This window comes from Choloepus didactylus, chromosome 18, assembly GCF_015220235.1.
Source record: "Choloepus didactylus isolate mChoDid1 chromosome 18, mChoDid1.pri, whole genome shotgun sequence".
Classification (NCBI taxonomy): Eukaryota; Metazoa; Chordata; class Mammalia; order Pilosa; family Megalonychidae; genus Choloepus; species Choloepus didactylus.
The window spans coordinates 23,647,461-23,664,980 of record NC_051324.1 but is presented as its reverse complement, the minus strand read 5'-3'; the positions used below and the strand labels follow the sequence as shown (position 1 = coordinate 23,664,980).

At 38.9% G+C, this 17,520-nt stretch overlaps 1 protein-coding gene across 3 annotated transcripts in view; it reads left to right on the top strand.

Annotated features, from left to right (window-relative positions):
* SSH2 (slingshot protein phosphatase 2) overlaps nucleotides 1–17,520 on the top strand; it is a 312,067-nt gene that overhangs the window by 214,991 nt on the left and 79,556 nt on the right. The gene's annotated exons all lie outside the window — the stretch shown is intronic.

Sequence of the window (17,520 nt, the reverse complement as noted above, 5' to 3'; positions counted from 1 at the left end):
CTTTTGCAGAGTAGACCAACTCATTATGACATAACCTTTAGGGACATTCTTTACGAGTTACCTTTTCTGCTATAAAAAATCTAGGTGATATTTTTGGCTGTTTAATGCTGTAGAAATTTGGTGGTCACATCTTGAACTATGGGAATGCTTTTAAGATTCTCATTGGTATTCTCCTAGAGTTATAAATTTGAAGAGTTTGAGCTTTAAATGAGGAAATTGAGGTTCCAGTTGTCTCACCCATGTTATTCAATTAATTGACAAAGCAAAAACTCAAGGTCACTTGGCTGTCAGTTCCGTGCTTTTTCCTCTCTACCTTTACATGTTTCCCTGAAGTAGGTGAGATACTAACCTTCTCTTTTGCAAATGGGGAAACTGTCTATAACCAGCTGAAACTGACTCAAAGGCATCCTAATTAGAAAACCCTGATCTGAATCCTGGCCAAGTGTGTACCTACTGTTTACTGCCTCTCCCAAGTCAATGAAAATGTGATCTGAGAACTGGAAGTCCATTAATGGAAAGTTTGATTTAGCAGTATTTTGAATTTTCAGTGTTGGACTCATTTTCAAATGACTGTGTTATGAATGTGACAGCTACCTTGTCATATTTTTCATCATAATTTACTCAAACATCTTAGTGTTAGGATTCCATTTATAGAAGAGACGTAAGAAGCAAAACTTAATCATCTATTATAACACAGCAACTTCACAGTAGTTTTAAATATACACTGAATCAAATTTTAGTCCCTAGGCTAACTCCATTAGTCCTTTTCTCTGGATAGCCTGTGGTTCATTGTTAATAAAAATTTCTCTTAATTCTCCAGCAGCTGTGTTTGGCACAACACTACTGATTTTAGAGGTGGAGAAAGTAAATCCCTCAGAGCTGTCTTATTACAGTTATTCTTTAATAATAGGTTACTTAATTTAGCTCAAAGAGACTTAATTTAGTATTATCTGTTTATCATTCCTCTTCACTAACATCCTTTTCTAATATAATACAGATGAATTTTACAAATTCACTTGGTTTTTTTTGACTGACGTTAGCTTCAGGTTTAAGTTACCTTCAGGTTTCTAATTTATCTTTTGTTTGTTAGTGTGTTCAGACAACTAAGCTTTTTAATGGTTGGTTTAAAATGGCAGTTTCAAAATTCAACTGCATTATTATTCGTTTAACTTGAGCCCCGAGTATATCATCAGTATATGTCATATCCGCTGAATGGGGGATAAGGAAGGCGGGAAGTCCTTTGTGTAAAAGCAGTCTCCTCAGCTGTTCCTCCCTCATGCTGGAAGTTTGGTGCCTGACAGGAAGTGATATAGACATGTGTGATAACAAAGTGACAAGAGGAGGAAGAATTGCCTCCAAGGTTTCCTGGCTTGCCCAGGATCATTGGCTATCATCTGGCAGATGGTTAAGGGTGATTTGGTCTCCGAATCTGAGGATTAGCAAAATATAACTTAGGAGAAAATTGTGATGGTGAAATACCCTTGTTTTATTGTGCTTTGCAGATAAATGCATTTTTTTACACGTAGGAGGTTGTGGCAACCCTATATTGAGCAAGTCTGTTGGTGCCATTTTTACAGCAGCATCTCACTTTGTGTTTTGGTAATTCTTGCAATAGTTCAAACTTTTTCATTATTATTATATCTATTATGGTGATCTGTGATCAGTGATCTTTGATATTATTTTTGTAATTTGGGGGTGGGCGGGGCACAAACCATGCCCATAAAATGGTGAACTTAATCAATAAATGTTGTGTGTGTTGTTTCTACTCCACTCGCCATTCCCCAATCTCTGTCCCTCTCTTCGAGCCTGCCTGTTCCCTGAGACACAACAGTATTGAAATTAGACCGTTTAATAACCCTACTAGGGCCTCTTAAGTATTCAAGTGAAAGGAAGAGTCGCATGTCTTTTCACTTTAAAACAAAAGCTAGAAATGATTAAATTTAATGAGGAAGCATGCCTAAAGCTGAGATAGATGGAAAGTTATGAATGCAAAGGAAAAGTTCTTGAAGGAAATTAAAAATGTTACTCCAGTGAACATATGAATGATAAAAAAGTGAAACAGCCTTATGCTGATATGGAGAAAGTTTTAGTGGTCTGGATAGAAGATCAAACAACCATAACATTCCCTTAAGCCAAAACCTAATCCAGAGCAAGGCCCCAGCTCTCTTCAATTCTGTGATGAGAGAGATGAGGAAGCAACAGAAGCAAAGTTTGAAGCTAGCAGAGGTTTGTTCATGAGGTTTAAGGAAAGAAGCCGTCTCTATAATGTAAAAGTGCAAGGTGAAGCTGTAGGATGATAGTTGGCATTTTTTCGCAATAAAGTATTTTTAAAATTAAGCTGTTTACATTGTTTCTTTAGACAATGCTATTGCACACTTACAGATTGCAATATGGTATAAACATAACTTTTTTAGGCACTGGGAAACCAAAAAATTGTGTGACTTACTTGATTGCGATATTCACTTTGTTGCGGTGGTCTGGAATGGAACCTGCACTATCTGAGGTATGCCTGTAAACCTATTTGAGAAAAGTTTGGGCAAAGACAAGTGATATGGAAGTTAGTAGCCATGTAAATAGACTCCTTTTTTGGCACTCCTGACCAGAGGCTTAAAGCATTGTAATTTGTTAAAGGGAAATCACTATCAGAAGAGTTAGGAGGTGCAAAGAAAAATCATTCTTAATCAGTGCAAGGAATTTGCAGGTATCAAAGCATTTCTCTTTCTGATTTTTCTTACAGTTTGAATTTCTTTGTGAAGTAAATTTTCTGTCTGCCCCAGGAAGTAAACTAGGTAATATCCTCAAAGTATCCATCTTCTCTTTATTCCCATTACCTCAGTTGAGATCACCCTTCTCTCTTGCCTGGAATTACTACAGTAAACATCTTATTTCTCTGTTTCCAAGTCTCACTCTCTTCCAGTCCATTCTCCACACCGTAGTTGGGGGAATCTCTGGAAATGCAAACTCTGGTTCTCTGTTATCCTCAGGATCAAGTCCAAATTCTTTGGCACGGCCCTTTAAGATCTGTGCCCTTCTTACATCTCCCCACCTTTACTGTGGCCCTTCAAGCAGGCCTTTGCACATGCTGCTCTCTCAGCCTGAAACATCCCTTCTTTTTCTCCCTCCCAAGCTCCTTTCACCTGGTTAATGCCTGCCCAGGCTCCAGGACAGATTGCAGAGATGAGCTTCTCTGGAAGAAGATCTTGCTCTGCCTCCCTCCTCTTCTGGAGAGAGCAGTGAGTGTTTGGCTTATTGTTTATGCAGCTCTCTGCCTGAATATCACCTTTATTAGAGAGGCCTTCTCTGACCACCCTATCTAAAACAAGCAGCCCACCCTATCATTCTTTAGCATCTTGCCCACTGTTTTCTTCAGAGCATTATTTACCACCTGACATTTTACATCATTTTAATTGTCTCCCACTACCTCCATCCCCATTAATCTGTTGGTTCCTAAAAAATCTGGACTTTTATAAAAACTCATTGCTATATTCCCAGCACCTAGAATGGCACCTCTCACATATCTACATTAGTAGATATTTGTGGAATGAATGAATGGAATTCATGTTGTATTCTTGACAATTAGTGCCAAACTTGACTGGAGCACTTTAAAAAGTTGCTACTGAATTAGAATCCTTGGGTTAGGATCTGACATCCACATTTCACAACCATTGTTTAGATTGAATAAGTACAGAAAGAATAGGTACCTCCTCTGTTTTGTATGTATTTACTTTGAATTAAAAATCTTCATCTAATTGATAATAGTGGTTTGGTTTCTTAATGTAATTTTCTGCTCTGATTGGTGGTCTAGAGAGAGAAAATGTGGGTCATGTGAGTTATGTGGAATTAACTGAAAGATTTATATTAGCAGTCTGAGTAACTTTATCCCAACATTTATGTAAACTAACAGATTATCAGCTCCATTGTCATTTTAGCAGTAAGAGGTATTTATACAGGACCAAAAAGAGGCTTCTATGCCTGGGCAAGAAGTCTCTGAAGTCTTTTGTAGTTATCTCACTTAGAAAGAAGTTGTAGGTCAGAAAACCCATACAACACACACTTCACAGAAAAGGGAACTTCAAGACAGAAAATCAAATAGAACTTTGCAAGTAAACTGAAAGTTCTCTTGCAAGTGGAACAAGTTCCCTACTAGCAACAGGCATGACAGAAGACTGCAAAACAAGAACTAGTAAGGCAGCCTCTCCCTGCAGTTTAATTACAGAAGAGGAAAACGTGGGCTTTCTCACTGCTGGGTGAACTTTCATATTTTCTTATCTTCTAACGTGTGTGTGATTCTTCAGCATCTTGTCATTTTTGGACCAAATTTATTAAGCACTCTGTTCATGGCAGTACACTGGGCACTATATAAAGCAGTGTGAATTCCTTCCCTTCATTGCCTTAAATGCAAAAGCAAACAGTATAGACTTAGGGCTATCCATCCAACTAAACAGAAATAAAGTTTAATGCACACCAAAGCAAGGCAATAGCAGATGAACAAATGTATTGTCTTTGCTTTTACATGAGTTTTTCTGTACCTAAGCTTTCTTATTTGGAACTAAACAAGAAGGAAGGAGTAGGGCAGCTTGCTTCCACCCAAATTTTTTCTGCATAGAGCTAAGGGACACTGCTGCAATGAATCTCAGTCATCTGAGTGGAGACATGGCCAGCTTGAATCCTCGTTTGAGAAGTAGACATCATTAATGGCAAACGTTTAAACAGGAGGTAGGCTCATAAATGAGGAACTTAATCTAAAAAACTATATTTCTCAGCCCTGAGTGTTCTGATTGTTGGTTTCTTCATCGCTCACTTTCTCTCAGGCCCCACCCCTCACTAAGGAGAACTTGTTGATGACAGCTCTACTTTTTCAAGTCTTGCACAAAGGCAGATGTCTCTGAAATGCAGCTTACACAAAACATCTGTGCTTGACTTTGTTCCCACGGTGTGTTTTCCCGTACACCAGCCTCCCCTCCCCACCCCCTACCAGCTTTTTGTCCTTTTGCAAAATTGAAAACATAGTATAGCAAAATCATTGAAGAGAAATTTTGCCAAAAATCACCCACAGTACCACCATCCTTAAAAATAGCCATTTCCATTCCTGCCACATTACTTTCCCATTCTTGATGTACACAGATTTTTACCTAGTTGTGTCCTTTTTCTTACGCAAAAGGTCAGATACTTTGTCATACTGCCACTTCCCTGTTTTTTTTCCCTGATTCTGGCATCGTGTTTTGGTTTTTGGTCTTGAGTTACCGAAAGAGCATTGCAGCTTATCAGCACTGTCAGTGAGTTCTAGTTTTTTGTTTTTTTGTTTTCTGACTTTGGGGACCCCAGAATTCTAGTTTTTGGAGTATAGCTGAGTTGCAACTTTCATTTTAAAAATAAGGCATGTAATATGTGTCTTTCTGTGTGTGTAGCATTTTTACTTAACATTTTAAAACTGCTATTTTTAATTATATTGACTGTCAAGACACATTACTGTGCCCACCTCAGTGCAGCCCCCTTCAGAAAAAAAATAATATCTGTACTCTTCTGCCCTTTGTTGTGTTGCAGGGCTCAACACCCCCAGTGTTATTGGTGGCAGTTCTTCACTCATAACTGGTTGTCTATATGTCTAACCCCTTATCCTTTTTCTGATGGTGAATAAGGCCACATGCTTGTCTTGCATTATTCTTCCTTTCTTGATTGACAAAAAAAAAAAAAAAAAAGAGTGAAATGTACCGTGTTTCCTTGATTTGGCAGAATGATTAGATTTTTGAATATCTCCCATCATCTTCCTTTTAGAAACCACGGTTCTCTGTGCTCAGACATTTAAAGGATGAGCCTATAGTATGTAGGGTCCCTTAATAGCTTAAGAAGTCTGCAGGACTTAACATACAGCCTCACTGACAGTCCTATTGCCATATTAAAAGATAGAAGACCTTCCTTAGGATTGCCGGTTTCCTTACAATCATGTAGATAAATTTTTGCCTTTGGCATTAAAACTGATATTTAAAATAATTCTCCTTTTTCCCTCGTGTTTTCCTGGGTCCTGGGTTGCCATTTGGGATGGGTTATAGGACCTCACTCAACCTGGACCTGAAAGCAATCTAGGCAGTAGGTGCAGTATTGTACTGCAGTGTTTATTCCTACACTGGAGCAATTATGTGATCTTTTAAATTTTTTTCCCCAGCACATTTAAAACACGTATGAAAGTTAAATTTACTCTTGGGTCTTTTTGATTTGGATGCTTTCTTCTTTTTCCAAATTCTAACTCAAATGTTTGGAATTCATTGTTTCACATTGCACCCGAGAGTACTGCAAAATACTACTGTGTTAACACTTTGTCCCCAGCTCTCTGGTTTCTTATAAATACTCTCTAGAAATCAGGAAAGAAAGTGCTGTGGGTCATTCTTCACAAATTTACCTTAAAAATGTGCATTTAGTGAATTTGAAAAATAAATTAATTGTTAAACATTGGACAGGCATCAAGAAAACCAGATAAATTAAATTTGCAAGGAAGCGGTGAAGTGAATTTTTCATCATTTTGGAATGATTTTGTAATGGGGAAAAAGAGTAAGAAGCAAGGAGCATTGGGTTGATTTAAAATTGTGAGCTAATTAGGGCTGATGACTGCCATTTGCTTTGTCTTTTCCCTTTCCTTTAGCAGCTCCTTAAATTGTTCTTTGGACTTTGCCTTTTGCTGTTCTTTTTTTTTTTTCTCCTCATCTTCCTCTCCCTCCTACTCCTTATCCTTCATCATCATCGTCATTATTACTATTTTACAAAAGTTAACTGCTTTTGCAAGTGTCAGGCTCCAAGTGCTGGCAACAGATAATCCTCCTAGAATTTCATTATGCATTAGTACTGGGCCAAGGGCATCTGTAATATGCATTAAAACAGTTACTAAAATAAGAGTTTCTTCAGGGACTTTAAAAAGTCAGGCAGTGCAGTGGTAGTAAAGAAAACAAGACAGTAGATTTAAAATAGATTCAAAATACGCTGCCATGCCTTTCTCTATTCCCCTTGGTTTGATATTTGGAAATTAGTATTTTTGAAGGATTTTTAAGGATGCCTGCTGGCAAATTATTTCATTTTCTTAGCTTAGTAAGGTAGAGAAAATTGATATACTAGTCTTTTGTGGCCAGTGAATTTTAAGAAACACCAGTAAGGCTATGACAGAATATCATTGAACTGACTCAATTTTAAAAGCTTGGTTTTTCTGATATTTGAGAATCTGCTCTTAGAACCTGTTGGGTGCTATGCTGGGTAGGCTACCATGGGCTGCAATGTACACATTGTATAGAACAGGCAGAAGACTAAGAATAAACTGAAGAAGCCAGGGCCAAGGGTTTAAAAAAACTAGAAACTTGAAAATAGGGCTTAATTTTGATCCCTAATTTGTCATTTATTGATTACATAATTGGTAAGCTTAGACAGGTTACTCTCAAAACCTTTGTTTCCTCATCTTTAAAATGGGGAAAATGACACTCATTGTGGTTCTTGTTGTGGGATAGTCATTGTCAAGTACCAGGCGTTATGCCTGACACAGAATGGGTACTCAGTAAATCGTAGTGACAGAGTCCTCTTTAAAGGTTTACTTCACAGTGTTCGGCACCGCACATCCACCACCACCACCACACAACTCCCAGCGACAACATTTTGATGGACATTTCATTGTACCAGATTGCAGGTTTTCACAAGTAAAAGTTTGTGAAATAATGGTAAAGTTGTTGCCGTTATCGTTAGCTGACAATACTATCAGACAGCTGGTCCAGCGGGTCTTGGGCTCTGGCAACAGATCTGGGCTAGAGAAAATCTGGAAATTGTGACATCCAGCCTCCGAGATGTTCCCTGATGGTTCTCTCCTCCCAGTATTCACACCCTTGTGCAGTCCCCTCCCACAGTGAATACAGCCTACCTATAAACCAGTAGTATGTTGTGGAAATTAAGTTATGTGACTCCCAAGGTAAAGTCAGAAAACATTGTGCCTCAGAAGCACAAATAGTGTATGATCTCACTATATGACATAACTAGAATAAGCAGATTCATAGAATCAGAAACTAGATTTCAGGTTAGCAGGGATTGGGGTGAGGCTGGAAAAGGGGGAGTTCCTTCTTAATTGGTGCAGAGTTTCTGTTTGGGGTGATGGAAATGTTTTGGTAATGAATAGTGGTGGTGGTAACACAACATTGTGAATATGATTAACACCACTGACTTCTATATCTGAACGTGGTTTAAAGGGGAAATTTTAGGTGGTATATATGTTGCTAGAATAAAAACTTAAAAAAAGAAACAACCACCATAAGACTGTATAACACAAACAGTGAACCCAAATTTAAACTATGGACTACAGCTAATAGTACATTATAATAATATTCTCTCATCAGTTGTAACAAGGGTACAACACTAATACAAAATGTTAAAAATGGGGACAAGTATATGGGAACTCTGAATTTTGTGCATGTTCTTTCTGTAAATCTACAACTTCTCTAATAAAAAATAAAACATTGTGCCTTGTTCTCTCTGTGATCTCTCACTCCGGGGGAAACTAGCTGCCATGTCTTAAGGGCATTCAAGCAGCGCAGTGGTGAAATCTACGCTCCTGAGAACGGAGGCCTCCTGTCCATCAGGAATCCTAGCGGGGAATCCTCCAGCCCCAGCCAAGGCCCCAGATGACTGCAACCTTGTAAGAGACCCTGGGCTAAGCTTTTCCTGAATTCCTAACTCCCAGAAACTGTGATAATATATGTTTTTTGTTGTTTTAGGCTTCTGAGTTTTGGGGTAGGCCTCTAAGTTTGTTATACATCTAAAGATAACTAATCAGGAATCTTCAGCATATGGAGGAAGGTAATGGTGGCCATGAGTATAGATGAAGGCAATCCAGATGAGTGTATATAGAACAAGAAAAGGACTGATGACAAAATCTTGGAAGACAGCATATTTTAAAGGTCAGCAAAAGAATTGGAGCCCACGAAAGAGAAGGTGAAGAAATAGAAACATAGAAAGAATAAGAGTTTCAAGAAGGTAGGAGGTGGTCAACAATGTCAAATGGTCAAGCAAGATAGGGGCTGAAAAAATGTCCTTTGGATTTGAAAAGCAGAAGAAATTCCAGTGGCAGTGCCCTGGAAAGTGAATTATAGAAGAGGAAGTAGAAGCATCGAGACCCTATATGACCTGCCCTTCCCTGCCTCTTTGATCTCATCTTCTACTACTCACCAGTGACTCACTCCTCGTCAGCACCACTGGCCTCACTGCTGTTTCCTAAACCAGCCAAGCATACTTCTGCTCCCTCTACCTTTTATGTTCTTTCCCCCAGCAGCCACAAGGCTTCCCTATCTGACTTCCAACAGACCTCTGTTCACGTCTCCTTATCAGAGAGGCCTTCCCTGACCACACCTTGTAACACAAATGTACACACCAGCAGTCTCTGTTGCTCTTTATTTTTCTCCATAGCACTACCATCTGCTCAGCTCTGCTCAGTTGTTGCTAGGTGGGAACATGGACGCAAGTATTCAGATCTTCTGATTTTTCAAGAGAAGCTGGAAATTCAGATTCTTAAGTACAATTAGTTATCAGTGAACATATTTTTCAAAGTACCATGAGGATCAAACAGTCTCCGTGGTTTAAGGATGATGGATAGGGTTGGGTCACTGACAAAGGATACAGAGCTGGGATGCTCAGAGAGGTACCAGATGGACTCCATGCCTTAGAAGCTAAGTGGGAGAGGGCATCTCAGAAAGGAGGAAGTGATTTGCTAGTGCACATCAAGGCTCCAGATGTCAAATGAAGAGCAGAAATGGTGTAAAGCTAAAGCTGAAGGATCTTTGTCCTTTGGATCTGTCCCTTTCTCCTTCTCCTTTAAACTTTGGGTTGGAAGGAGTTTCAGGGGAGGGGAGAGACAGAAGCAAGATGGGAGTAGGTAGAAAATGACTGGCAAGGGAAGAAAATGGGGACAGCAAGTATAGACTTCCTTTTAAAGAGTTTTGTAATAAAGAAAGAGAAGTTAGACGGGAACACAGGATCAAGTAAGGTTTGAGGTTTTTTATTGTTTTGTTCTGTTTTGTTTTAAGCATGTGAGAGACTAGACTTGAGCATGTTTCCAGGCTGAGGGGAAGCTGTAGAGGAGTGACTGACTGAACTAGGAGACATGGGAATGGGGTCAAGAAGCTAGGTTGAAAGTGTTGACTCTTACCAGCTGGATGCCTCATTCTCAGATTAGAGAAAGAAGATAAGTCTGCAGGTGAGAGAAAATAATTGAGAGAAATCACACCAACCGGCTGCCATATCTTGATGATGTAGAAGGCCAGGTTAACTGCAGAGTGCAGGAAGCAGGAGTTTCGATGGGGCTCGAGGAGAGTAGGGAAGGTTTGGAATTATCGTGGAAGGAAATGGAAGGGTAGCTACCCTGAGGTGTTAAGTACCCCGCTGAGTCAACTCACAGTTGTTACCTGTCATCTACTGACATCCTTGTCACCGAGTCCGTAAATGTACTGTGGCACCCAGTGGCATGGTTTCATAATCTGCTTCAGCGGTATTCAGCTGCCTTTCTTTCATTTCTTCAGTATATATTTACCAAACATCTACATGCCAGGCACTGTGCTAGACATCAGAGAGAGAACATTAGACAAGGTAAAGTTCCTGTTCTCGAGGAGCTAATTGCTCAGACAGGTGATTGTAAAGAACTCATCAAATAATCATCATTTCAAGCTGTAGTAAGTACTATGAAGGAAAATCAAGAGCAAAGAGAACAGATTGTAGGGAAACCACTTAGGAAGTAAGACATGGAGCTAGCTTGGTTAGGGAAGGCAGAAAAGCCAAAAGGAGGTTGATAGTCTGGGAAAAAAGATGAGGAATCAAGGGACTAGGAGTTTCTCTCTGGTGGAAGAGGGAGTGAACCACATGGGAGTCACAAGGGGATGGAGTTGTAGTAAGAGTGGGAGTTTGATTGCAAACATTAAGCCCATCAAAGTCTGATGCCTTTCATAGGGTCTCTGGGAATTAGAGGTCTAAATGTAGACAAGGTGAAGGTCTTTGAAGATCAGGAGAATTGGAAATTGTGGGGCAAATTTGTTGGATGTTTACCTATATGGACAATAGAATCTCTTAACATTGTATTAGCAATCAGGGTGAAGGAGGAGATTGAGCAAGACAAGGGGCAGTAAGTAAAAGGGATTAGTGAATAGAAGATAGTGACAGGACATCAAAATACAACAGCAAGAAAGATGACCGAATCCTCAGAAGAGACTTTGCAAAAGGGTGTAAGAGAAATGGTCTGAAAGTAGCATTTGTCTGAAAGCATGGTTTGATATTTTGGCCAAGTGCTTAAAAGCCCAACTTGCATTCCTTCTGCAGGTGTGTTTTAAATACCTGGAAAGGCATTTGTTGAATCATGTAAATGAAATGATTTTTTAAATGCTAAACAGTTTTTCTCCTTTTGTTTTTCCCACCAACTATTGTAAATTTGGTGCCAAGTAATGTGGGTCATGTCTCCTGGTAACCAATATATCCAGCATTTTTAAATACTGGAAAAGAACCATTCTTGACATTTAATATTGGGTCCAGAGCACTTGTAAGCTTTTGCCTTTTGAAAAAAATGTATTGAAATCCAGAGTTTAGGGCCACAGATCTAAGAAGTTCTGTTAATTCAGCCTGTAAGGAAAATAGGCTGCCTCCCTTGAGCTGAGGCAGTTTCTCCTCTCCTTGAAGAGGGGAGTACTTTCTTGAAACAGTACTCAAGAGTTTGATTCACCACTCTGAGACACCAGGAGGACTAGGGTCAGTTGTGTGTTGGAAAGTTGCCTGAGACCAACTCCATGGGCACCTAATTTTTTGTATTTTTTAAAAGCAAAGTTTAATATCCAAGAAATGTACTAAAAGCAAAAGGAAAAAGAGAACGTTAAAAGATTCAGCATGAAAGTATTTACCTCATGGGATTATGTCGAAATCTTTCCCCATTCAGACCTGAACTTTGTCTACAGGATGCTGTGGAAAATAGAGGAAAATCACACCAAGCTTTGCAGTGAAATCCTGCCTTTGTTCTCTTAGATGAAGTGACCAGATGTGTTTTAACTGCTAGTTGCCTCAAACTATTAGGTCAGCAGCATGTCCTGTTGTAGTAACATCTAACACAGGATAAAGGGTTAAAGTGCCTGCCTCCCCCCCACCCCCATCTCGGGTGTCAGATGACATGCCACTTACTCCCAGCTCTCCTGCTAACTAGCTGTGTGACTTGGGGCAAGTCATTAAATTCTGGAGGTGGGGGGGGGGTAAGTTGATGCATCAAATTCTCTGTTGCAAGCTCCACAATGAATTTTAAACATCTTAAACAAAATATTCATCAGATATCAGTGTTCAGTAAGTGAATGCACATTTAGGGGGATTCCCCAAAAGAAGATTAGGGTAATATTAGGAAGGGGAGATCTATTGCTGAACAGCCAAAAACAGCAATTGTCAACCTAGATGTGCCCCATTTGTGAAAGTTAGAAGGTCGAATTGCATGATCCAGGACCACTTCCAATGATAAAATTATTGATCTAGGTTATGTTTCTAACTAAACATTTAGAAGATGCACATGATTGAGAAAAGGGGAAGATATTGTATAAGTAAGTGAGATTTCAAAATAAAACGAAAGGAATTACCTTTTTTTTTTTTTGATTGTAGGAAAGGAGAAAATCCAATAGCTGCATTTGGGTGTAGTTATGTTGGCATTGTGCAATAGAGTTTAAGTTAGAAGATTAGCCAGTACTAAAATGGTCTGATGGTTGTAGTTAATAAGTAAGAACTGAACTAAACTCTTCTTTGCTTTGCCAGTAATTGGTCTACTAATGTGCCGCAGCCTCTGCTTGTCTGCTGCAAAGGAGGGAGACAATCCTGCTGCCTACATGCATGGGCATGTGTTGGTATCTGGGAGTTAATGCCCTGTGGGGGGACGGGGGCCTCCAGGTATCCATTTTTACCCTAATATTGTTGCTTGGCTGTATGGTCATGTGTGATGGGGAGTGGGGTGGAGAATGTCTAATTACAGAGAACAGTTTGATTGTTTGGGCTTGGATTTTCTCTTGTTGTAACCTAGGTTACTTCAGGATTATAGAATCAAACTTTTCCCACTACCTCCGGGTATGCATGACTTTTGCAGCCAGGTTTCATACATTAAGGAACGTATATTAAGGACCTTTTCCCTCCTGTTTTTTAAATTTAGCCAGACTTCTTCAGTAGTCACCATTATTAATAACTCTCTGTGTATGTGGTATAGTACAAGAGAAGAGATTCATTTCTGTCAGATCTGTAATCATTTGGTCTCTGGTCTGATATTTGAAGCTTTTTATTGTGAAATTCCCTTTCTGTGAGGTAAGGTTGCACTGTAAGTGGGGACATGAACTCCTTTCCACCTAATGAGAGTGAAAGAAGCTGCCCTAGCACCTTGAAACTGAAAATTAACTAAAAAAAGCAGAAAAGCTTATTGGCAGAGGGGAAGGGTTGAGAGAGTAGAATGTGTTTGAAAGTTTCCCCTAGATGGATATTCTATAGACAAATGTATGACAGTACTGATTATGTGTATTTGAATTTAAAACAAATGCCAAGTAATTCATCTTGTGCAATAGTAATTGCCTGCAGTCAGTATTACACAATAATTTACCTATAAATTATATGGCTTCTGGCAAAAGGGTTTAGCATTACAAACATTCTAAACATGGAAATCTACTTCCTTCATTTTAATGTAGAAATGAAAGTGTTTCATCTACTCTCTGAAACTCAATTTCCCATAGTAAATGATCCATTTTTTTCTTCTGTGTTGCATGTAAAGGAGAATTTCTGTCCAACTGATATTCACCCACTTGGCCAGGTGTGCTGTTGTGTTGTTTTGCTTCCTTGGCGTTTCTTGCTGGTCATGGGTGATCACCCTGGCCACATTCCTCAAAGGTTATTTCAACTTTGAAACAGTTCAGCATTTTCTCCCCTTAGTTGACCTTTTCCTCTACACTTTGCCTTAGAAAAAACTGCCATTTAACAAATTTAATGTTCTAGGAAGTGATTTTGGTTGAGAGGGATTAGCACAAAATATTTTCCCAAAATGTATTTTAAAACACTTGGATATTTGCATTTCTGTCAGATATGTATTCTTGGGTGATTCAACTTTACCTGATTTTGACTATCCAATATTTTTTAGAGTATTATTTCCTCTGTTTTTGAGACTGGACCTCTTAACTATCATTCCCAAAGAAATTCCAGTTCTCTCTACTATTCAGCCCAACTGGACTCATCTTCAAAGACCTTACTTACCCTGGTTCATCTCTCAGCTACGTGCTCTGTGTTTCCCTTTGTATATCCTTTCTGCTTTTGGCCTTGTTAGAAGGGGGAGGAGAAGAATAGGAAGAGTTAGGAACTGGGTGGATTTCAGTTCTTTCCTTTCACTCCTATACCCTACTTTTAAATTCTATTCTGTTGAGCTTTCAAGTCAGACCTTGGGTTGAAGCCTTGCCCTAAAGATTACTTTATGACCTTGGACAAATAATTTATGATCTCTGAGCCTCTCAGTCTCTTAAATGTAAAATGGGGATAAATAAAACCTTCATAGGATGGTTATGAGGATTAAATGAAATAATGTAAAGTCTGATGCCTAGCATACTGTAGGTATCTAGTCCAGTTAGTTATTAGTAGCTCATTTCGTACATCTAACCAAGGGATGCCTTTCTCCTTGTTGAACAAGTGATCTTATGGCAAAGAAAGTAATAGATGTTCTTCATTTGTATTCTGATAAAGACTCTGGAGAATATAATTACTGTCTGTTAGAAAGGTGATACTGTGTCATTTTCTTATCAAGCAGCTAATGACTCGCAGTCTTTTAAATCAGGAGAGGGTGGTATTCTCTTTATCTTGTTTCTTTTTTAATATATGGGATCCTTGAGTCCTCCTGGGTTTGTGTTAAACTTAACTGTAATCACATATGGAGGCATTGTAGAGTTTACTGGAGAAGTTTTGTTTCTGGGCCAGACACTAAAGAACTGGTCAATTCAGAAAACAAGTAAAAGTTGTCACCTGCTTTTCTAAAGAATAGATTTTAATTACATACCAACCCTATGTCAGTTGATTATTTCTTAAGGCAGCTGTTTCAGAAAGATTAATATTTATATAAGTGAATCTCTTCCTATTCTGGCAGGAAATACTAAGCTTTTACCTGACACTGAAATACATGTGGTTAAATTTACATATAATTTTCTTCACATGCAAATAAAGTATTTATATGTCAAGTTGAATTTAATCTACCTAAACCCCTGTGGTTGTGAATTTTGTTTTTTCACTTCTGTGCCACTGTGTTGCCATCCCATCTTTGATAGTATTTCTAAATCTTTGAATTTTGGTTTTCAGTGATTGTAAGGGATTTTTGTAATCAGCCACACTTTCATTCCTGGTCCCCTTGTGCCCAATAATATGCAAGTTTTATGATAACTGGCCAGTTTAGGGATTGTAATCGGAAGCCATAGAATAAAGAGAATTGTGTCTGATGTGACTCTCTGAAAGCCCATATCACATGTAATAGGGCAGTCTCCTGGTATAGCTGGATCTGCTGTGCATGTTGTTCTATCAGAAAAGTTTGTTGAGATTTGTGTAAATGATCCAAAATAGAAGGATCTCTTTTCCCTCATACCATATGTGCCGGTTTGGATGTATTATGTCCCCCAAATGCCATGTTCTTTGATGCAATCTTGTGGGGGCAGATGTATTAACGTTGATTTGGTTGGAACCTATTGATTCAGTGTTTCCATGGAGATGTGCCTCAGTCAGTTGTGGGCAAGACCTATGATTGGATAATTTCCATGGAGTTGTTATCCCACTCATTCAGGGCAGGTCTGAATTAAATCACTGGAGCCATATAAAAGAGCTGACAAACAGAAGGAACTCAGAGCAACTTACACATTTTGAAGACAGCCATTGAAAGCAGACTTTTGCTCCAGAGAAGCTAGGAGAGGACAAAAGGCCCCAAGAGCAACATTTTGAAGAATGCACAGGAGCTGAGAGAGAAGCAGATGCCGAAATCAGCAGACGCCAGCCACCTGCCTTCCCAGCTAACACAGGTTTTCTGGACACTATTTGCCTTCCTTTAGTGAAGGTACCCTATTGTTGATGCCTTACCTTGGACACTTTATGGCCTTAAGACTGTAACTTTGTAACTATAAACCCCCTTTATAAAAGCCAACCCATTTCTGGAGTTTTGCAGAACAGCAGCATTAGCAAACCAGAACACCATATGTGTGTCTTACTCCTGGCTTTATAATCGAGAATTTTCAGAGTTCAGGTAGCTGTGATTTAACCAAAGGCCTAGTCCTCCATTCCCAACCTCCCATCTTGTGAAAGCACTGCATATATGTTAACACACTTAGATATGCTTTAAAGCATAATTAACAAATGTATTTAAGAGCACTATTACAGAGCTCCAAAAACTAACTCCAGGAAGTTTTCATTCTTAACTGGTGTTTATTAAAGAGAAACGATCACAAAAGAAATGACTGAAGTATTCTCAGTTGTTATAAGTTCTCAACAAATATACTTTTGTAGATGTAGACAACTGCTTTGTTCACTGGAAACCAAAGTGTCCAAAGTTGCTGTTTTTCCTGGTAAATAGGTAGAATATTTAGCCTTTGTTTAAAAAATATTTTCATTTAGAAAGGCACACAGTTGATGTGTTGGCAGAAGTGTGAATTTCATTTCCTGTCTGTGGTGTGCCCCACTCATCCTGTCACTCAGACGTTTGTTTTAGGTTGTTCCCGTAATGTAAGTGAATCAGAGTGACCCACAGCAGGGGAACATGTGCACACCACGGATGTAACAGGAGACAGGGCTTGTGCAACAGACCACAAAGGCGCAATGCTTTATTTAAGGATGAAACCAAAACAAAATCAAGACAGCCCCTCCCAGCCAGCATGCAATTTTTTTTAAGTGGCGTTTGTGGATTCTTACGATGTTTTGTCTTTAGAAGATGTCTTCCAATCTATTTGGCAAGTTACCTCAGAGTTTTATCAACTAAATGCCACTTAATTGAAGGATAAAATTGAGTCAACAACTGACAGTGTTATAGAGCTGATTTAATTTGTTTTCCAATTAATATATAATTCATCAAGCATTTGTTTTTCACAGTCCAGTAATCTGCCACATATATTGAGTTCTGTATAATTATTTTTTACCTGTGAGGTTATTGAATCTCTGTTTTCTCATCCTAAATTATAATTCCTGCTGCACTTTTGGGTCAAATAATGGGACAGACTTAATGTGGAAAAAAAAATCCCTGGAAAGAGAGAAACCAAGGGTGACTATTAAGTAGTTGGCACAAGCAACTGGGTGGATGAACATAGGGATCATGTTTGGGGATACTGAGGGTGGATTAAGAGTTTAGTTCTGTCAATGTTAAATTTAAGATGCCTCATTAGATTTCCAGGTAGAGAGGTTGAGTAGGCAGCATAATGAACAATATATTAGCTATTTCCCAATAACAGTACCATACTTATAAGCAAACTTAGAACCCTCCATTTTGTGTTTCTAAATTGACCATTA